This window comes from Grammomys surdaster, unplaced genomic scaffold (assembly GCF_004785775.1).
Source record: "Grammomys surdaster isolate TR1022 unplaced genomic scaffold, NIH_TR_1.0 188, whole genome shotgun sequence".
NCBI lineage: Eukaryota > Metazoa > Chordata > Mammalia > Rodentia > Muridae > Grammomys > Grammomys surdaster.
This window is the reverse complement of record NW_021604633.1, coordinates 8,205,064-8,229,036: the sequence shown is the minus strand read 5'-3', so window position 1 is coordinate 8,229,036 and position 23,973 is coordinate 8,205,064.

Genomic DNA, 23,973 nt, shown 5'->3' with positions numbered 1-23,973 from the left:
TGCAAAGTATGCTCAGTTAGAGAGCGAAGCTTGGATTTATTGATCTGGGCACTTAAGCCTAAAAAAGACAGAGGCCCGAAATAGTTTGATTTTTTTTTTAAAGCTCCTTAGTTGATTTCAATGCTGGGCCAAGGCCTAGTGAACTAATGGTTTCATTTATTTGTTTTGGTTTTCTGTTTTTGTTCTGTTGTTAGACAGTGTATCTCCGTGTAGCCTTGGGTGGCTTGAAACTATGTAGACCAAGCTGATTTAGTTCTAACACTTAGATATTTGCCTGCCTCTGCCGCAAGAGAGCTGGGATTAAAAGCATGTGTCACTACTCCCAGCTGAGTATTTTCTTTATTGGATTTAGCATGGCTATTAATAGGTGTGCCGGTTCCAGTTGCATCGAGGCCTGATACATTTTTATGAGCTTGAGCTTTTCAATAAGGAATCAGAAACATTAGTGGAGTAGATTTACAATAGTGAACCCAGTCCTACAGGGCAGGCCATAACTCCCAAAGGCAACATCTGAGCTGGTACCACCATATCTCTCCAATCTAGCTTCCCTCTGCCTTCCGCTATATCACCGTGAGGGTGTTGTGACATGTTCTTCAAATGGCTAAGCCCAGCTACCAGCTTTGGCCTTCTTTTGTATACCCAGACACCAATCATATCAGCAGGAGGGCTTGTATTACACAAAGAAAAAAACAAACCTTCATTTAGACAGTGCTGTCTTAACAACCCCAAACTATTCCTCTAGCTCTTACAACCCTTCACCTTCTTCATAATGATCTTAAGCTGTGGGTGCAGAAATTGTACACATCTTGGTCTGCAAAATGTTGGCTAAAAAAGCCCAGCTTCAGAAAAGACTACGTACTTTGGCTACCAGATGAAAGGAGGCAAAAGGAGCCTATCCCAAAGTGGGATTATTGCCATCCTTCAGATTCCAACTCCAAAGACTAAGAGACAGGTCAGAGAGTTCCTAGGTACGGGAGTGGGGGTGGAGTGGGGGGGGAAGACTTTTGATTTTCTGATGACATACCATGACACCGTGCTGCCTAAGACTCCATGATAAAGAAGAAATGGACAGCTTACAGCCAGTGGTTGATGGAGGATACCAGAGGGAATGGTCATTCTCCCAGAAACAACTGGCGGGACTGTTGGTAAGTAACCTTCACCAGGCTACTCATCTGGGATCTATAAAGCATTCTGAGCTGCTCAAACCAAGATATGTTATGCCTAGCACAGGATGTCTCAGCCAGATGCTACTTTGTGCCCAAGTGAATCCAAAATAGAGAACTCTTACCCAGGAAGGGGTCCACACAAGAGACCAGCACCCCCACAAACTCTGGGAAAACTGATTTCACCAAGATCCAGCCTGCTGGGAGAGGATAAAAGGATTGCTAGGTACCTTTTCCAGTAGAACCGTTCCTCACCCAAACTGAAACTACTCAAGTAGTAGCTAGAAAGCTCCTCCAAAAACTGGTTCCCTGATTTAGCCTCACCCTAGAAATGAGGTCTGTCAATGGCCTGGATTACATAGCCAAAACCTCTCAATTAAAATCGAAAGCTTTAGACATAGATTGAAAACTTCATTCTGCATATAGACCTCAGAGTTCTGGCCAAGTAAAAAGAATAAGCAGGACATTAAAAGAAACTTTAGTAAAATTCTCTCAACAGAGACCAGCAATGGATGGATAGGTCTTCTTTCTTTGCTTTGCATCAGTCTGCTGCACCCTATAGAAAGAGGCATTTACACATACATCCATGAGATTATGTTTGTAAGAACTTCCCCACTGCTTCCCAGGGTCAAAGACCAGAAGTTGGGAAGAATTTCTGCATATATTGTATCCTCATAGGATGAAGACATAAATATTTCTTACCCACATGGGGAGAGAACTGAATATCATGTATCTTCTTGGAAAACAATCCTGGATAGCATGAACCCAGTTGGGAAAATCCTGGATATTATGAACCCACATGGAAAAAGTCCCAGATATCATATTCCCACATGAGAAGCAAATTAGAATATCATGAACATGCTTGGGGAAACCGCTCTGGATACGTGGTACAAGCAAAAAGTGCTTATTATCTTGTTAACTTGTACCCATGTGGGAAGAAGTCTTGCATATTATATACCTGCATGAGATGTCCTGGATTTTATTATTCTTGTATGAGAAGTACTTACATAGAAGTATTACATGAAGTACTACATAGTATTACATGAAGTATTACATAGAAGTACTTACATAAGAAGTATTTACATAGAAAGAAATACTGGATTGGACATCATGTGCACACATATGAAGAAGTCCTGAATGTTACTTAGCATCATGGGAAGCAATTTTGGATATAATTTACTAGCATGGAAAAAAACTGGCAATCATATACCCCCATGAGGCTAAGTCCAAGGCATCATATACCCACATAAAAAATAGGATTTTTCTATATGGTACCATCATAGGATGAAGTCCTCAATAATTTGTTCTTACATTGGAAGAAGTAAGTCATTGATATCGTATCAATGATATCAACATCCTTGGAAACTATCTCTGATATCAAGTACCCACACTTCTTTCCAGAAGTCTTGGGTATTATGTAGTCACCCAGAAAGTAGTCGTGGATATCATGTACATGGATTGCAATGAACCATGGATATCATGTACTTGCACTGATAGAAGTCCTGGATATCATATATCTGTGTGGAAAGCAGTCCAGGATATCATATACCAGCATGAGTAAGAATCTTATATATCATGTACCCAAATAGGAAAGTCTTCCATATCATGTACTTGTATTTTAAATAGTGCAGGATAATTTAGTAACCCCATAGGAATCGGTCCTGTGTATCATGTAATCACATGAGAAGCAGTCCAGTGTATCATGTACCAGCATGAGAAGAATTATTGTATATGATGTACTTGCATGGGAAGATATTCTGTATATCACATACCCACAAGAACAGCACTTTTACATATCATGTACACTAGTGGTTAACAGTCCTAGATATCATATACCTGCGACTATAGGAGGCCTGTACCCACATGGGATGAAGCCCTAGATGTTATGTACTGGAGTAGGAAGCTGTTGAGGATATCATATAACCACATAGGAAACAGTCCACTTTATCATATATTTTCAAGAAATTCAGACCAGGAGATGTTGTACTCACATGAGAAGAAGCACGGTATATCAAATACCAGAATGTGAGGAATTCACATTCCAATCCAAAACCAGCATGGGAAGAAGTTCTGAGTATTGGTACCCACATGGGAGGAAATATTGGATATAATAAACTAGCAGGGAAAGAAATTCCTTTTTTGGAGTACTCACATAGGAGAAAGTTCTAGATATCTTATTCTTACACAGGAAGAATTCAAGGGTATTATGTACATGCTTGTGATGAATTCCTGAGTATCATGTAGCCACCTGAGAAGCATATCCTGTACCTGCATGGAAAGCTACCCTGGATAGCATGTACCTATATGGTACATATGATGTACCAATATGAGAAGGAATTCCAGATAGCAGGTACCTATATGGTTTGCAATTTGGATACAAGATGGATATTGTATACCAGCATGAGAAGAAATCCTGAATATGAGGTTCCTGCATGGGAGGAAGTCACGGAGGTCACATATTGGCATCGGAAGCAGCCCTGTATGCCATGTGCCTCATGGGAAGCAGTCATATTTATCAAGTACCTTCATGGAAGGAAGTCCTGCATATTCTGTATTCATGTAGGAAGAAATCATTGATGTCATGTACTTGTATGGGAAACAATTTAGAATATAAGATATCCCTATGGGAAGAAATACTGGATAATCAGTACCTCCATGGGATGAAGTCCTGATGAAAAAAAAAAAACTGGATACCATGTACCATCACGTTAATCAATCCTGGATATCATGCACCCACATTGGAAGCAGTCCTACAAATATTGTACACTCACCAGAAGAAGACCTGCATAACATGTGACCATATTTGAAGAAGTCTTCTTTTCCATGTCCAGCTTGTGAAGCAGTCCTGAGGACCAGGCACCCATATGAGAACCAATTAAAAACTTATGTACTTGTATTGGGAAGCAGAACTGAGTACATGGGATATAGACCTGGATATCTACATTAGAAAAAGCAGGCTATTGCCTATCTTCATGAGGAGAATTCCCAGATATCATGTGCCCACGTGTGAAGGTATCCCACATATGTTGTACCTGTATGGAATGCATTCCTGGATATCATGTTCTCACATGGGATTAAGTACATGAATTTTGGTAACATCATGTAACAAGGTCCTGGATAATTTTTAGCTGCATGAAAAAAGTTGGATATGATGTACCAGCATGATAAGAATTCCTGGATATCATGTACATGACAGGAAAACAATTAAGGTTCATAAAATCCAGGACTTCATACCATTTGTGTACATGATGTGCAAGAATCCTTCCCATGTAGATATGTGATATGCATGAAAGGTTTACATTCAGGTACATGATATAACAATGTTTCTCATGTGGGTATATGATCTACAGGACTGCTACCTATATAGATGTGGGATATCCATGACTCCATTCCATGCTGCTGCAATATATCCTGGACTTCTTCCCATGTAGATACATGATACAATAGACTTGATTCCTAGTGGGTAAATAATAAACATAATTTTCCACATGAAGGAACAAGATATCAATACTTTGTCTCATGCAGGTACCCCATATTTAAGACTGCTGTGTGAGTTAATATTTCCAGATCTGTTTCCTCTGCAGGTACATTGTATCCAGGACTACTTCCCATGTGGTTACCTGGTATCTAGGACTGTGTCCCATGTGTGTACATGACTTCCTGGATTTCTTTCCATGTGAGTACATGATATCCAGGGCTACTTTCCATGTGGTTACATGATATCTAGGACTGCTTCCAATGGAGGAACATGACTCCCTGGATTTCTTCCCATGTGAGTACATGATATCCAAGACTTTAATCCATGTGGGCATATGCTATTTAGGACTGATTTGAATTTGGGTACATGATATCCAGGAATACTTTGAATATGGCTACATGTTATGCAGGATGTCTTTCAGTGAAAATACAGGAGATCCAAGATTTCTTCTTCCACAAGTATATTGTATGTAGAAATATTTCCCATGTATGTATGTGACATCCAGGATCACTTATCTGGCTACATGATATAAAGGACTGCTTTCCATGTATGTATATCATACACTGGATTTCTTCTCATGTGGCTCAAAGATATTTCAGACTGCTTTCCATGTGGGTATATCACATCATGGATTGCTTTTTGTGTGGAAACTGATATGCAGGAATTCGTCCCATGTAGGTCATGAATCCAGGATTTCTTCCAATATATAGGTACATGATATACATGACTGCATGTCACGGGCGACTGCTTCTCCTGTGGAAAAATAACATCCAGTACTGCTTCCCATGTGGGTACATGATATACAGGACACCTTTTTGATACCATATACCCACCTGGTTATTTTTATCCACCATGGAAGGCATCATGCAAATTTTGAACCAATGTGGGAAAAAGATATGATCATCATTTAACTTAATGGAAAGCACTCCTGAATATCATGCACCCACATAAAACCACTGCTGGATATGAGGTACCCATCCAGGTAGTATACCAGGTTATCATGGAAAGTCCTAAATGTTCTGTATCTGCATATCAGGTACTCACAAAGGAAGAAATCCCAGATATCTTATACACACATGGGGAAAAATCCTGCATACAATGTACCCACGTTGGAAAAAAATCATAAATCTCCATGCAGGTTCAATATATCCAGGACTGCTTCACCTGTAAGTACATGACATCCAGAAATGCTTATGACGTAGGTCTATGATGTTGAAGAATTCCACCCATCCTGGTACGTGATATCCAGGAGAGGTTCACATGCAGGTATGTGATATATAGGACTTATTCAGATGTGGGGCCATAATAAGCAGGGTTTTATCTCATCAGGGTATCAAGTATCCAAGACTGCTTCCCACTCAGATAATGTTATCCAGGAGTGCTGCCCATGCTGGTTGGTGATACCAAGGGCTTCCCATGTGGTTACATGATCCCCGGAGCTGCTTTCATTGCTGATACATGACATCCATTACTTCACCCATGGAGGTACATGATACGTAGGACTCCTACCCATGTGTTTCTGTGACGTTAAAGATTTCTTCCCACCTCGTTCTGGTACATGATAAACAGGACTGATTCCCATGGGGTTACATGACACCAAGGACTGCTTCCCAAAGTGAAACACTGTAACTAGAACTGTTTCACGGGGTGGGGGGGAGGGAGGGAGGGAGTACAAGAAATCAAGAACAGCTTCCTATATGGTTACATGATACCCATGACTACTTCCAATGTAGACACATGACAAATGGAATCTTATCCCACGTGATACATGATATACACGTCCCTACTCACGCAATTGTATGATACAAGGGCTGCTTCCCATATGGTTACATGATAATTTGGACATCTTCCAATTTGGGTTCAAGATATTCAGGACTTTGTCTCATGCAGATATAACATATTCAAGACTGGTTCCCATGCAAAAGCAACATGTCTAGGGCTGCTTCTCCTGTGAACACATGATATCCATGACTGCTTTCCATGTGGCTACATGACATCCAGTATGATATCCATGACTGCATCTGATATAGGTATATTATTTCCAAGACCAGCTCCCATACAGGAATATGATCTTCAGGACTGTTTCCTTTGTAGGTATTTAATGTCTAAGACTGTTTCCGAAGTTGACACATGGTATCCAGGACTTTGTCCCATGTGGGTACAAGACACCTAGGACTTCTACACATGCAAGTACCTGAATCCAGGACTGTTTCTTATCTGATACATGATATCCAGGATTGCTTCTAGGACTTCTTCCCAAATAGGTACATTATTTCCAGGACTGCTTCCAAGGCTGAGTCATGACACCAGGGCTTTGTCTCATGCAGATAAATTATATCTATGAATTCTTCTGAATCAGAGTCAAGATACCCTGGGCTTCTTCCCAGGTGGTTGCCTCACACACAGGGCCTCTTCCACCGATGACTATGACATCTAGGACTTCTTCCCATGCAGGTAAATGTTATCCCAAGCTTTGTCCCATGTAGATACCACATATCTAAGACAGCTTCCCATATGGGTACATAATATCCAGAAATTTTTTCAAAGCCATTAGGTGTTATATTTAGGACTTCTACCCATATGATACATGATATGCAGAACTGTTTACTATCTGGGTACATGATATTAAGAACTGCTTCCTATGCAGATACGTGATATACGGAACTTCTTCCCATGTGTGTAAAGGATATCTAAGACTTCGTTCCCTAAGGCTCCTTGATATCCAGGGCTGCTTACCATGTTGGTGCATGATATTAGGGACTTCTTGCTATGCAGGGACATAATATTCATGACTTTTTCCTAGCCAGAAACAAGATATCCAGGGCTTCCTTCCATGTGGTTACTACTCACACAACTCTTTTTCCACTGGTTGTTTATAATATCCTGTACTTCTCATGCAGGTACCAATTTTCAGGACTGCTTCACATACAGGTTCATGATATCTAAGACTTCTTCCCATGTGGATTATGTTATGCAAGAGTTCTTCTTATGTGGGTGAATGTTATTCTGGACTTCATCCCATATAGATATTTTATATCCAAGACTACTCCCCAGGCAGGTACTTGACATCCTAAATTGTTTCTCATGTAGATATGTGATATCCAGGACAGCTTCCCAGACTTCCAATGAAGGTACATGATATCCAGAACTGTTTCCAGGCAGGCACATGATATCCAGGACTACTTGTCATGGGTATGTGATATGCAGGACTTCTTCCTATGCAGGTTCATGACACTGTAGACTTATTCCTTGTGGATACACGATATCCTGGAATCATCCCATGTGGGAAATGGGTACCACATATCCAGGATTGCTTCCCTTGTAGCAATGTATACATGATATATAGGTTAATGATGTTCAGGACTTCTTCACATGTAGTTACCTCATGTCCAGGACTGTTTCCAGGCATCTACATGCAATTCACAACAGCCTTTCACGTGGGTACATGGTGTACAGGATTTCTTCCTATGCTTTACTCGATATGAAGACTTCTTCCCATGCTGGTACATGATATGCTGGCATTATGCCCTTACCTGTACATGATATCCAGGACTGATTCCTATATGGGTTCATAACCTTTAAGATTTTTTCTCATGTGGATACATGATATGCAAGAATTATTCCCTTATATGTACATGATATAAAGGAGTGTTTTGTGCAAGAACACTATATACTAGACTGTTTCCAGGGCAGGTATGTGACATTCAGCATGTCTTACCATGTGGGAACATGGTGTCCAAGACATTGTATCTGAGACTGCTTCCCATGCAGGTGACATGATATTCAGGATTTCTTCACATTTGTGTACATAATTTCCACTATTTCTTCCAATATGGCACAACATCTGCACATGTGCCCACATGGAAAGCAGTCATGGATATCATGTACCTAAACCAGTACCTGTATGGTTTCCTCAGGAGAAGAAGTACTCAATAACTTGTACCCACATGAGAAGGAGATGGGATACGCTGTGAAAGCATGTGAAGCAGCCCTGAATTTGTTGATGTATGGGAGGCACTCATACATCCACAAAGGATATAGGCCTGAATATTAAGTACCTATATAGGAAACAGTCCTGCATTTCATATACCCACAAGGGAAGAAGTCCACAACACATGTACTTGTGAGGGAAAAAAGTTTCATATCATGTACCCACATGGAAAACCATTTTGGATATCATGCACCATCAAGGGAACAGTACTAGATATCAGACCCACACATGGAAAGAAGTCTTGGATACAATGTACTCACATGGGAAGAAGTCCTGCAAATATTGTACCCACATACAAGACAACCTGGATACTATGTACCTGGATGGGAAGAAGTTCTAGATATCTTGTACCTATGTAGGACGCAATCATGAATATTTATGCTCACATAGGAAGAAGCAATGGTTATCAAGTACCTGCATGGGAAGAAGCCCTGCACACCATCAACCAGCAGTGAAAGGAGTCCTGTCTATGTGGTACCCTCATGGGACCAAGTCCTGGTTATCTCATTCATTCATATAAAAATGTACTGTATATTTCATAGTTGCACAGGAAGGAGTTCTGGATATCATTTACACACCTGGGAAACAATCCTGTACCAAGTTCATGCAAGACAAGTAGACCTGTACATCGTGTACAAGAAGCATCCAGGATGTCTTGTAGCAGCATGGTACAGTATTCTGGTTGTCCTATATTGGCAATAGAAGCCATTTTGGATATCATTTCCCTAAATGTGATGCCGCCCTAGAAATATTGTGTCCTCATGAGAAGCAACACTGGTTGTCATGTACCCAGATGGGAAGATTTTCATATTGTGTATCTGCGTGGAAAGAAATTCTGTACATCATGAACCTATATACGAAGCAGTCCTGGGTATTTGTGTCCACATAGAAGGAGATACTGGATATCATGTATCCACATGGAAACAAGTCCTGAATATCAAGTACTTGTATCAGAAACAGTTCTAGATATTATGTACCTACACAGGAAGAAGTTTTGCATAATATTGATATAATGCTACCACCCATGGAGGAATTTTAAATATCATATACCTGCTTCAGAATCAGTCCTCTCTGTGTGGTGCCTACACTGGACAAAGTCTTGTGCTCATATGGGAAGACATCTTGGATATTATGTACCTGCATGGAGAGAATTCCTAGATATCATGTGCATGCAGTAGAAAGAGCTCCGTGTATCATGCTCTCACCTGGTAAATAGTCATGGGTATCATGTATACACATGTGAAGTAGTCCTAGACATCATGAACGCAAATAGGAAGAATGCCGGCATGCCACATACCAGAATGGGAACCAATCTGGCTATCGTGTATAGGAGACTTATGTATTATGTACCCACCTGGGAAACAGTCCTGGATATCATGCACATGCATGGTAAGAATTCATTTACATCATTTAACAGCATGGGAAATGCTAGATTTGTTGTGACTGCATGGGAAGCAGTCCTATATATCATATGACCTCATGGCAGGCAGTCCAGGATTATCAAGTACCTAGATAGGAAGCAGTCCTGAATATCATGTACATGCATGGGAAGAATGACTGCATAACATGTACCCACTTGTGAAGAAGTCCAGGACCTCATGCACTTTCATGGGAAGAATTTCTGCATACTGTGCACTGGCATGGCAGTAGTGAATATCATGCATCATCAACGGCAACAGTCATGAAGATCAAATACTCACAGGGGAAGCAGTCATGCATTTCATGCACCCTCATGGGAAACAGACCTCCAAATATTGTACCCACATGGAAGATGACCTGGACACCAAGTACCCAACAGGAGGAAGTCCTAGATATCATGTGCTTGTATAGGAAGCAGTCATGGTTATTTTTTCTCCATGGGAAGTAGTATTGGTTATCCCGTATTGCCATGGGGAAAATTCTGTGTATCATAAACCAACAAGGGAAACAGTCCTCTGTATGTGGCACTTATATGGGACAAAGTCCTGGATATAAAGTAACAAGAAGGGAAACAGTCCTGCATATCATGTTCATGCAGAGAAAGACCTGTACATCATGGACCCACACTGGAAGAAACCTAGATATACTGCACCAGCACGGTGTGACATCCTGGATGCCACAGGTCAGCATTGGAAGCAGTCCTGGCTATCATGCTCCTCCATGAGAAGCAGCACTGGATATGTTGTACCTGAATGAGAAGCAGCAGCACTGTGTGTCACGTACCACATGGGGGAAAAAGCTGCCTATCATGTATGGAAAGAGTTCTGCATATAAAGTACCCGAATGGGAAGCAGCACTGAATATCATGTATCACGTGTAAAGAAGAGCTGCATACCATGTACACACCTGGAGGAAAAAGTCAGGACATCATTTACAACATTATAAAGGGCCCTGTATATCTTATTCCTATATGAGAAGCAGTTCTGGATATTATTTACCCTCTGGAGAAATAGTCTTGGATACCATGTAACCACCCAGAAAATAGTCTTGGATGTCATAAAAGTACATGGGAAGAATTCCTGGCTATCACGGACCCACATGGGAAGAAGTCTGGATATTATGTACTGCACAGGAAGACGGTGTGCATGTCTTGTACCTTCATGGAAAGACACACTGTATATCATATACTGATATGGGAAGAAGTCTTTGATATGGTGTATCTGCATAGAAAGAAATGCTGGACATCACATACCCAACTCTGAAACGATATGAATATTATGTACATTAATGAGTAGAAATTCTGAATATCATGTACTTACATTAGATAAAGTTCTGAATTCCCTGTATCTGCTTGGAAAGACGTTCTGGATATCATGTAACTTTCTCAGAAACAGTACTGGACATCACCTACTTGCATGGGAAACAGTCCTGCATATTAGGAACTTAGATATTAGTTAATTGCATATGCATATCATGTACATGCATGGGAAGCCTGCCTATCACATACTCACATGTGATAAATTACTGCATGTGTTTTTTCCCTCTCTAATTCTAATCACTTCCTTCCTGCAACCCAACCTATTATTCCAGCCTCCAACACCAGGTGGCAGTCCTTGCAAACACACAAGCTGAGCCAGAAACAGTAAACTGAATTATCTTCACCGCTCCCTCCTCTCCTCCAAATTCAATCTCCCAGTCTCATCTGTAGCTCTGCAGAAGAAGACCTGCTGCAACCTTCCTTCTCCTCCCTGTCCATGTCTCCTGTGGCTTTCACAGACCATCTCTACCTAACCTCCTCCCTGCCCCACTCAATATTTTATCCTGGCCCCCACTTCAGCAGGCATCCCCTTCAAACTCACAGTGTCTCATTCCAGGGAAACAGGTAGACCGACTGCAGCTCTTCATCTCTCCCATCTCTCCTTCTGTTCTTCCAGACTCAATCCCTCTGTTCTGCCCTCAGCCTGCAACAGGCCACCTGATACAGCTTTCTCTGCCCCTGGAGCCTATCTACTATGGATCCCACAAATCTTCCCATCCAAACCACTTTCCCTTCACTTGTTGCTTTATCCCACCAACTCCAGGAGGCACCCCCTGCTAACCCATAGGCCACACCTGCTAGGGAAGCAAGAAGCTGTCTATAGCTCTTCCTTTCTCCTTCTGTTACTCTAGATCTAATCCCCCAGCCTCACCCCAGTACTATACTGTACCTCCTGAGGTGACCTTATCCGACTGCCCCTTCCCCATTCCAGTGAGACCAATTTTAATTTTAAATAAGCAGATCCTGGGAGAACACTCAGCTCTCCTCCCTTCTGTGAACCCATTCAGACATCTAGCCTACCCCCATTCCTAAATATCATCTCCCATATCCCAGAAACACATTTCACTTGCAATTCTCAGTGGCCATACCTACCAGGTCTGCAGAAAAATCCCTGCCAGGCAACACAAAGCCATCACACTCTCCTGGAAAGCAAAACAAAAAACATTCACTCAACAGGAAAACAAAACAAAACAAACAAACAAAAACCAGAAATCAGCACCCAGACTTATAATCATCCAATCCCAGATGCCAAGATGCCAGCCCCAAAACACAATCAGTTACCAGTAATGACTACATTAGAGCCCAGCAACCTTACCACAAAAATTCTGCAATATTCCAACATAACTGAAACAGAAGAAAAAGACCTTAAAACCACCTGTATGAAGATAATAGAGGTCCTTAAAGAAGAACTTAATAAATCCCTTAAAGAAATTCAGGAAAACATAGAGGGAGGAAATCAATAAATCCCTTATAAAAACAAGATAACACAAACAGTGAAAAGAAATGAGTTCAAGACCTGAAAATGAAAATAGAACCAATAAAGGACACCCAAACTGAGTGAATTCTGTAAGTGAAAATTTTAAGAATTCAAAGAGAAACTCCAAAGGCAAGCTTCACCAACAGAATACAAGAAATGGAAAATAGAGTCTCACGTATTAAGATATAATAGAAGAAATGAATACATAGGATGAAGAAATTGTCAAATCTGAAGAACTTCTGACATAACACATGGAGGAAATCCACAACACTGTGAAAAGATCAAATCTAAGAAATAATAGGAGTAGAAGAAGAAACTCACCCCAAAGGCCCAGAAAATATTTTCAACAGAATTATAAAAGAAAATTCCCCTACCTAAAAAAGGAGATACCTGTCAAGGTATAAGCAAGATACAGAATACAAAATAGATTAGACCAGAAAAGAAAGACTTCTCAACACGTAGTAATCAAAACATTAAACATATAGAACAGAGAATGAATATTAAAACCCACAATGGGAAAAAGTCAAATAACCAACAAAAGCAGATCTATTAAAATTACAAATGACTTCTGAATGGAGACTCTAATAGCCAGAAAGACCTGAGCAGATGTTCGTTAGACGCCAAGAAACCACAGATGCCAGCCAAGACTACTCTACTCAGCAAAACATTCAATCACCATAGATGGAGAAAATAGAATATTCTATGCTAAAGCCAAATTTAAACAATATCTGTCTACAAATCTAGCCCTACAGAAGGTTCTAAAAGAACCACTTCAACCTAAGGAGGTTAACTACATCCATGAAAACACAAGAAACAAGTAATTTTAGAACAGCAAAATCAAAAAGGAAACACACACACCAACACCATAACAAAATCAAAATAACAGGGATAAACAATCATTAGTCATTAATATCTTTCAATATCCATGGTCTCAATTACCCAATAAAAAAACAAAGACTAAAAGAATAGATGTGGAAACAGGATCTATCCTTCTGCTACATCCAAGATATACACTTGAACATCAAGGATAGACATCACCTTAGTTCAAAGGATTGGGAAAAGATATTTCAGATAAATGAACCTAAGAAGCTAGCTGGTGTAGCCATTTTACTACTTAACAAAATAGACTTCAAACCAAAACAAGAGACAGGAAAGACCACTACATACTCATCAAAGGAAAAATTCACCAAGATGGCTTTTCAATTCTTGACATCTATGCCCCAAACACAAGAGCACCCAAGTTTGTAAAAGAAACACTATTTCAGGTTAAATGACATATTGATCCTCACATACTGACAGCAGTAAGCTTCAATACTTCACTCTCACAAATAGATAGGTCATCCAGACAAAAGCTAAACAGAAAAATGCTGGAGAGAGCAGACATCATCAACCAAATAGACCTGACAGATATTTACAGAACATTCTACCTAAACACAAAGAGTATACCTTCTTTTCTGAGATCTTTCTAGAAAATTGACCACATACTTAGACACAACTCTCAACAGATACAAGAAACTTAAAATAACATACTGAATCCTATCAGACCACCATGGATTAAAGTTAGATATCAACAACAACAGAAACAACAGAAAGTTTACAAACTCATGGAAACTGAACTCTCTACTAAATGAAAAATGGGTCAAGACAGAAATTAAAGACTATATAAAATTGAATGAGAAGGAATACATAATACCCAAACTGATGGGGCACAATGAAATTGGTTCTAATAAGCAAATTTATAACACTTAGTGCCTACATTTAAAAAAAAAAAAAAACTGGAGCGATCTCATACTAGCTACTTAACCTGAAAGCTCTAGAACACCAGGAAGTAATCAGATTCAAGAGGAGTAGATGCCAGTAGAAGAAAATCAAACTTAGGGCTGAAATCAATAAAATAGAAACAGAACAATACAAAGGGTCAGTGAAACAGAAAGTTGGTTCTTTGAGAAAATCAATAAGATAGACAAGCCCTTTCCAAAATTAACTAAAAGGGAGGGAGAGAAGGAGGGAGAGGGGAAGAAAGAAAGGGAGAAAGGGAGGGAGGGCCTCTCAGAGGACAGCCATGCTAGGCTCCTGTCTGTAAGCACATCATAGCATCAGAAATAGTGTCAGGCCTTGGTATGCCCCTCCCCCAACACATGAGATAGATCTCAGGTTGGACCGGTCACTGGACTGCCTTTCCTTCAGACTCTTCTCCATTTTTGTCCCTGCACTTCTTTTAGACAGGCACAATTCTGAGTCAGAATTTTTGACTGTATTGGTTGGTAACCCCATCCTCACTGGAGGCCCTCTTTGTCTACTGAAGGTGGACTCTTTGAGTTCCCTCTCCCCAGTGTTGGAGTTTTTTGGCTAAGGTACCTCCACTGAGTCTTGAGAGTCTCTCCCTCCCAGGTCTCTGGTACTTTCTAGATGGTCTACCTACCTCTCACCCCCTCCCCCATGGCTGCATATTGTCATTCATTCTCTTGACCCTCTGGGCTTCTCTCCTGTCACCACATACCTGATCCTTCCCCCTTTTCTCCCTTACCCTCCTTTTTCCCACCCAGGTCCCTTCCTCCCTCTGTTTCCCATGATTTTTCCCCCTTCTAAATGGGATTAAAGCATCCTCGCTTGTGCCTTTCTGCTTGTTAAACTTCTTGCAGCCTGTGGGTTCTATCCTAGGTATTCTGTACTTTTTGGATAATATCCACTTATAGCTGAGTACATACCATGCTTGTCCTTTTAGGTCTTGGTTATATCACTCAGGATGATATTTTCTAGTCCCGTCAATTTGCCTGCAAAACTCATGATGTCCTCATTCTTAACAGCTAGATAGTACTCCATTGTGTAAATGAACCACATTTTCTGTATCCATTCTTCAGTTGAGGAACATCTGGGTTGTTTCCAGCTTCTGCTTATTACAAATAAGACTGCTATGAACATAGTGGAGCATATGTCCTTGTAGTATGGTGGGGCATCTTTTGGGTATATGCCCAGGAGTGGTATGGGAAGGAATCCTGAATATCATGTATCTGCCTGGGAAACAGTCCTGGATATCATGTACCTGTAGGATGAGCTAAGGTGGGAGGTGTAGGAAGCCGCGTTTGTGCTGGCAGAATCCGCCATTGCAAGATGGCGCTGTCGGCCGTAATTCTTCCTAGTAAACAAGTAAATTACGCATGTGCCATGGTAAAAGCCTGCCAAAGTTAAAGCCCATCCCACGGCGTTTTGGCACGCAACGAGTAAGCAGCCAATCAGAGGTGAATACACCGCTCTAAGGGTATATAAGCAGTGCTTTCCCGGGCCTGGGGGTCTTCCACCATTTTGTTTTTTGGAATAAACGTGTTCCTGCGGAAGGATCCTGATGTGTTGCCACGTGTCTTCCTTGCTGGCGAGGTGGGTGCGCTTCACAGTTGGTGCCGAGAACCCGGGAGAATTCACCATCGCTGGCGCTGTTTGAGAAGACCCTCCACGCGTGGAGTAAATCCAGAACCGCAGGACAAGGTAAATCTCTGAGAGACATGTTTGGACCTGAATTATTTCGTCTCCCTCCCCAGGCAGTGTTCATACTCTTCCTTCTGGTTTTGCAGGATGAGAAAAGCCACTCAATTGTAGCGGCGGGCTGGGCAGTGCTAGACGGATTACAGGCCAACATGTCAGAAACAGAGGAAAAGAAGCGCTTAGAAACTCAGAAAGAAAAAGGGAAAAAAGACATGTCGAAAAAGATAGGCCCCCCCAAGGACCCTCGATCCGAGGGGGTGAAAGATGAGGGAAAAAACGCCCTTGGGAGAGATGAAGGAAAAGGAAGCCTCAGAAAGAAATCTCTTTATCCGGTAAAGGAGCCAGAGGTTTTGGGGCTTGGTAGCTCTGAGTCGGAGGGGCTAACTTCCTCCGAGGCAGACGACTCAGATGAAGAGATAGATGAGGAGGAAAGATGAACGGCCGCCGCCGCGAGATCGAGTGCTGGCGCTAGTGATGGTTATTTAGAGGCTGTGTTTGCAAGAAGAGTGTTTCAGGGGATACAGTCTAGGTCAATGAGGTGCCCAGTGCCGATTTTGCCTAGGAGGTGACAGTGAAACATAGGTCAAGAGAATTCTAAACAGACATTGCCTGCAGTCTAAAAGCTGCTTCAGGTGGAAAGAGCAGGGTTAAAAAGAATTGGAAAACTAGAAAGCAGGATATTGAAATGTTACAATAGCTGCCTGCTACATCTCCAATGAACGAGATGAAAAGTTACATCTTGAATATGAGAGAGAGAGAAAGGGTTTTAAAAATACAGGTGTCCTCTCTCTGAGATGTGTCAACAATAAAGAATGAAAAGGCTATTTCAGAGTTCATCTAGAAACAGAGAATTCGGGAGATGTCTGGAACTTCTCTGTAGCTCTTAGATGTCCTTCTTTGTTGTTTGTCCTTGGCGCGCCAATGTCCACGTGTTTGTGTTTGCTTTTTGTTTCGTTGTCTAAATGTTCTGTGTTTGTTGCATGTTCAAAAAAAATCGTTAAAACTGCTTGATCCAACCTTTGGGCTAGTTTAACTTTGATTTAAAGACAGCCTTAATTTACACAGCAGAGGCTGATAAGCTAACCTACACCTGTAGCTAAGAGTTGAGCTGAGCTGAAAAAGCCTTTCCAGGAATTGAAGTTGGCATAAGCTGCTTTTAAAAGAGACCAGTAGCCTTTTGGGTTTTATAAAAAAGCTAAGAGTTGTTTTGTCCTAGAAAAACCTCTGTGACAAGGTGCTTTTCTCTTGAAATTACAGCTAGAAAAAGCAACAAATTTTGTTTGATCTAAAAATAAGATATGTAGCCACTTCATTGTTGTTTCTAATTGGTTTTAAAAGTATAAAAATGTTCTACATGTCTTGGTTATAGACTATTGACTTAAATTATTGGGTGTGATTAGAAATTTACAACTTTGGTAACGAAAAGTGGCGTAAAACTAACTCAGGGTTAGAGTCATTCAGAAACCAGGTGTATAAAAAGTAAGATTTTAAAACAGTATCTCTTCAATGAGATTAAAAGCTGCTTCATGCATTCATATGTAAGAATTGGCAGCAAAATTTTGTAACATAAAGGTAATCTACTTGGTGTTGATCTTAGAAGAAATAGATTGTTTACATTGCTTTTGGTTTTGCTTCTCAAAATTAATGGTTATACTCTAATGTTACAAAAAAAATTTAAAAATTTAGTTAAACTGCCAGTATTCCATTGGCTACAGTTGGCAGTTCAATTGTGAGTTTAGAATTCTTTGACTCATCCATGTTTATGGTTGAGAAGAAGTTAGAACAGAGTTGGCTATTTTGTTAAGAGATTACTTGATTTAGAGCTCAGATTAGAGTGGTACTAGTAAAAATGATAGTGCCGTGATAAATGCTCAGACAGGCACGTAGATTGGGATCTTAAAATGCTTGTAAGAGAAGGTCAGTGTGATGTTAATCAGGTTAAACTGCCTACACAGCTCTCAGACTATACAAGCAAAGACAGACTTAGATACATTCGTCTTTGCGATGAAATTGCACCCTCATACAATCAGGATCTGGCCATAGCTTGCACAGAGCCATAGGGATGGGGGGTGTTTTAAATGTGAAAATTTAGATAGTTTTTAAAGTGACTGTCCCAGGAACAGGCTTGAGCAACAGTCAGGTGACCAAGGTTACCTGACAAACTTGTCCTTGGTACAAGAAGGATAATCCTTGGGCCAGGCCTCAGGATATAGGCCAAGATTAAGAACATTTACATTTAAAATTAAGGCTATACACAGAGTGGGAGAGGCAAGAGCTTGGATTTCAGACATTCCTTTTGTCCTGTCCCGCCTCACAAAGGGTGTTTTCTAGAATTTGTTTATTGCCTTGTTTGTTCCTTAGGGAGGTGTCAGCCTCAGACTCAAAAGAAATTCAAAACAGCTTATGGGCCAGGCCAAAATTGTTGAGTGTGATAGAGACAAAATGGCCTTGGTTCCTCTGATGTGTATTAGGTCTTATCAGTAACAAGAGACCTAACCTTAAATTAATAATTAAAAGAAAAAGGGTTTTAAAAGATTGATAGATACTGGGGCTATTTAACAATTATTGGAGGACAAGATTGCCTTCAGCTTGGCTTTATCTGATACTTCACTCAGCTAAAAGGAGTTGGTTATTCAATTTATCCAAAAGCAAAGTTCAAATTTAAGATTTATAAAACTAATGGGACACTACAGCCTGACTTGCCTACTCCAGCTGCCATTCAAGTAAATACATATAAAATTATTATAGATTTAAAAGATTGTTTTATACAGTTCCTTTACCTCCTGGTAAAGGTGAGAGGTTTACATTAAGTGAAATTGCTTGTGATTTTTGAGAGCCCATGAAGCCATTCATTAAAAAAGCTTGCCTCAAAGAATAATTAATGGCCTTAAAAAATTTGTTGTTGCTTTAATACAAAAGGTTAAAGCGTTTGAATCTCTCAGTGTATATTATTCACTGTATATTTTATTGGCTGATCTCTCTAAAGGAGTTTTTCTACAAGCCTTTGCTCTAGTACAATGAGCTTTAAGATTTTGGAGTACTTGTTGCTCCAGAAAAGATTCAAAAACAGTATCTTTTCAATATCTGGGAATTCAATGTGACACAAAAAATTCCAATAAGAGTAGATAATTGGGGCTAGAGAGATGGTTCCGCCGTTAAAGGCTAGACTCACAACTAAAAATATTAAGAGTTCAATTCCCAGCAACCACATGGTGGCTCACAACCATTTGTGGTGAGATTTAGTGCCATCTTCTGGCTTACAAGTGTACATACAAAAAATAGTTTACTTTTAATGATTCTCAAAAGTTGTTAACAGATATTAATTGGCTAAAACCTCATCTTCAGCTTACCATAAAAGAACATAAACCTCTGTTAGATATTCTCAAGGGAGATACAAGTCCTAATTCCCCCTTGACAATTAACTGATGAGGGATAGATAAGCACTTTTTACCCTCAATATTTTAAATCTGGACAGTCAGGGCCATTCGGCTGCTGACCATCACTGTTTAGAGCCTGACAGGCCGAAAGAGATGGTCAAATGGAAGGACATTTTGACCGGACAATGGAAGGGCCCAGATCCTATTTTATTAAGAGTCAGGGGAGCGGGTTGTGTCTTTCCACAGGAAGAAGACAACCCGTTTTGGCTACCAGAGCGACTGACGCTACGACTCGCAATATTAGAAGATGACACCCAAGCGGACCCTCCAAACTCTGATGACAGCCCTTGTGCTGATCCAAGGGATACAGGTTCCTAGTATATCGGGGGAACAACGATGGACCATATTATCTGCCTTTCCAAACCCATACCAATCAGACATAATGTAGCTAATCTGTCTAGGAAATTGTTTCAATATCTTACAGGAAATTGGTCAGAAAACTTCGATGAGACACTCAGAAAATTGAAAACAGCTGTGGTGAACATCAACTCGACGCTCATGGATCTGTCCCCGACTGAGGGACTGTCCCCCTGGATTTCTCCAGCTTTCTTTTTCTTTTCCTTTTTTTTAAGTGGGTGGGAGTAGGCCTGTTTGGTATGCCCTATGTTGCGGATTAGTGTTCATTTTTTGGTTGGCTTGCAAACTCAGAGCTCAACAAAATCTTGACAAGGCTATTATTGCCCAGACGCTTGTAGCCATAGAACTAGGGGATTCCCCTGCAGTGTGGCTATCAAAATGAGTAGTCTCCCCCTCACTAGTGGTGGTGCTAAATGTTGGGACATCAGCCGTTGCACCCCAAAGGATTTGCCCAATGCACTGGGTCGGTGAGGAGTCTTGGCCTGGCTGGTCCTTGTCTGTGTAGCTGTGGTACCTGAATTTTGAGGCAAACAGCCCTTGCACCCCTAGGAGATGACTCCATTGCACAGGGATGGGTGTTTGCATCTCTTTCTGTTTCCCTTAGCCCTTGCACTCAGAGGACTTGCTTCCATTGCACCTGATAGGGTAAGGGAGACTGTCTTAAACTATTAGTCCTTGATCGCTTATTCCCCCAAGATGGAATTTGCTTGATCGGGCTTGAGTTTGAGTCATGATTGGTACCACGCTAGACAGGCCAAGGACAGCCAGATTGACAGCTCCATCTTTTCGTCTCCAGGCCAGCTGCCATTGGTCCCAACGACAGGAAATAGGCTGACTCCACATGCCAGATATACACCATGAGGACAACTGAGGAATTGATGGCAAACCAACCCCATGACGGGATTAGCGAGTGGCAATGACCTGGGCGTGGGTATATCCCTCGTAGCCTAAGACAGGGTGGCTCGCCTTTCCTCGGTGTTAGCCCTATTGGTGCTGGGCATGGAAAAAACGTCAGCTAGCCTAAGACACGGGACATTGACCAGTGCCTGTTTAACAAAACAAAAGGAAATAGCCTGTAGACAGATTCCTCAGCCGCTGTACCCAAGGGCTTTTGGTAAAGACACCCTATAAAGCCTCAAACATAGTCCCTGCCCACTAAGGTGTTCGTTCCACGGATAGTAGGTCTGGTAAGTCAATAATGGAGCGGATGGATAAGCCTCGGCCACCTAAGACAGGGCAGCCCCGGGTGGGGAGGCTGACCCAGTGACGGGTAAGAGTTTGAGCACCGCCCTCCAAAGAGACTCAGACCCGCCGTGAGACCCCCAAATATGGGAGTTACGAATCCTTCCCAGGGATCTCTACTACCACCCTCTGCAATAAAACAAAAAAGGGGCAGATGTAGGAAGCCGCGTTTGTGCTGGCAGAATCCGCCATTGCAAGATGGCGCTGTCGGCCGTAATTCTTCCTAGTAAACAAGTAAATTGCACATGTGCCATGGTAAAAGCCCGCCAAAGTTAAAGCCCATCCCACAGCGTTTTGGTGCGCAACAAGTAAGCAGCCAATCAGAGGTGAATACACCGCTCTAAGGGTATATAAGCAGTGCTTTCCCGGGCCTGGGGGTCTTCCACCATTTTGTTTTTTGGAATAAACGTGTTCCTGCGGAAGGATCCTGATGTGTTGCCACGTGTCTTCCTTGCTGGCGAGGTGGGCGCGCTTCACAGGGAGGAATAAGGAGAGGAAGAGGAGTAAGGAGAGGAAGAGGAGAAGGAAGCGGAGGAGCTAGTAGAGAAGGAGACAGAGAGAGAGGGACATAGAGGTGGATGTTCACTTGTCTGTAGCAGTCAAAGGTAGTTGGTATATCTAGGTTGGGTATACCTCTGATTGTATGGGCATTACCAAACTTGGTAATGCTTGTTATTGAGCATTACCAAACTTAATAAAGCAGTTGATTAACGGTAAAGAATTAGAGTCTCATTTTCCTACAGGGCCCTGTGTGGGTGGTGGGAAGGTCTGGGCAACGTCCAGCCTTTCAGAGACAGCGAACATCCACCTCCATGTCCCCCTCTCTCATTCTCCGTCTCTCCTAGCTCCTCCTCTTCCTTCTCTTCCTCTTCTTACTCTTCCTCTCCTTACTCCTCCCACTTTAGCTCCTCCTACGTGTACCTTCATGGAAAGCAGTCCTGAATATCATATACTCACATTGGAAGAAGACCTGGATGTTATGTGCATGCATGGCAAGCATCCTTCCTATCCTGTACTCACATTAGAAGAATTCCAGGATATCATGTTCCCATTTGGGAAGCAGCATCACATATCCATACCCACACAGAAAGAAGTACTAGATATCATGTACAAACATGAGAAGAAATCATGAGCGTCATGTACCAGCAAAGGAAGCAATGTGAGCATAAGGTACCTGCACAGAAGCAGGCCTGAATCCATGGTAGTCACAGAGGATGGAGTCCTAGATATACTGTACCTTCATGGATCAATGTCCTGGATGTTTTGTACAAACATAGTATGAAATTCTCAATATTTGTACGGCCATGAAAGAAGTCCTAATTACTGTGTACCTGCAGGGAAACAGTCCTGAATGCCATGTTTCCACCTGAGAAGACATCCCAGGTATATTGTACACCAATGGGAAGAAGTATTGTATGTCACGGAACCAGCTGGGAGTCTGTCATGGATATAATGTACATTCATAGGAAGTGGTCAGAATATTCTGTACCTGCATGAGACAAAGATATCTGTATCCTGTACCCATATTGCATGAAGTCCTGAATATCAAGTATCTGCATTGGAAGGAGTACTGGATACCATGTACCCACTGGGAAAGAAGACATGCCTGTCATATACCAGCATAAGACCAAAACTGCAAATTATATACATGCATGGGAAGAAGTCCTGGATATCTTTTTTTTTTTTATTCACTTTACATCCAGATCACAGCCCCCTCCCTCCTATCTTCCCAGTCCCACCTTTACAACCCCCTACTCCATTGTCTCCTTTTCTCCTCAAAGAAGGGGAAGCCCCTCTTGGGTACCACCTGAGGATGTACCCCCGGAACCTAGTCCCAGCAGGACTGAGGCCTAACCAGGAAGTCCAGGTATGGGAAGGGGATCCAATGGCAGAGAACAGAGACCAAGAGAGACTCTACTCCACTTGTTAGGCTAGGACCCACATGAAGTCTTTTATTTCATGTTCCTGCATGGGTAGCATTCCTGCACCTGCAGGAGCCCAGCTCCTGGGTATCATGTATCACATTGGAAGACATAATATCCTGGATGTCATTTACCCACATTGGAGGCAGTACTGGATATCTTGCAACCCCATGAGAAACAGTCCTGAATATCATGCACATGGATTATAGGCAGCCCTGGGTATCACATGACTGCACTGGTAGAAGTCCTGTGTATAATGTACCCATGTGGAAAGAAGTCCTGGATAACATGTACATGCATGGGAAGAAATTCTGTATATGATATACCAGAAGGGGAAGAAGTCCTGGATATCATGTACCTATATGGGAATCAGTCATGATATTGTTACCCACATGGGAAGAAGTACTGGAAATAATGAACCAGCAGGGGGTTCAGTACTGTTTGTTTATGGTGTGGCAACATGAGAAGAAGTCCTGGATATCATATTTCTACAAGGGAAGCAGTCATGGATATTATGTAACTGCATCGGAAGAAGACCTTAATATGTATCCGAATAAGATCCAGTACTGGCTATCATTTAGCACTACTCAGTGTTATGTTTCAAAAACACAAGAAAAGGATGAAGTACTAGAAGAAGTACTTAATATCATGTACCTGCATTCGTAGAAGTCCTGGATATCATGAATCCA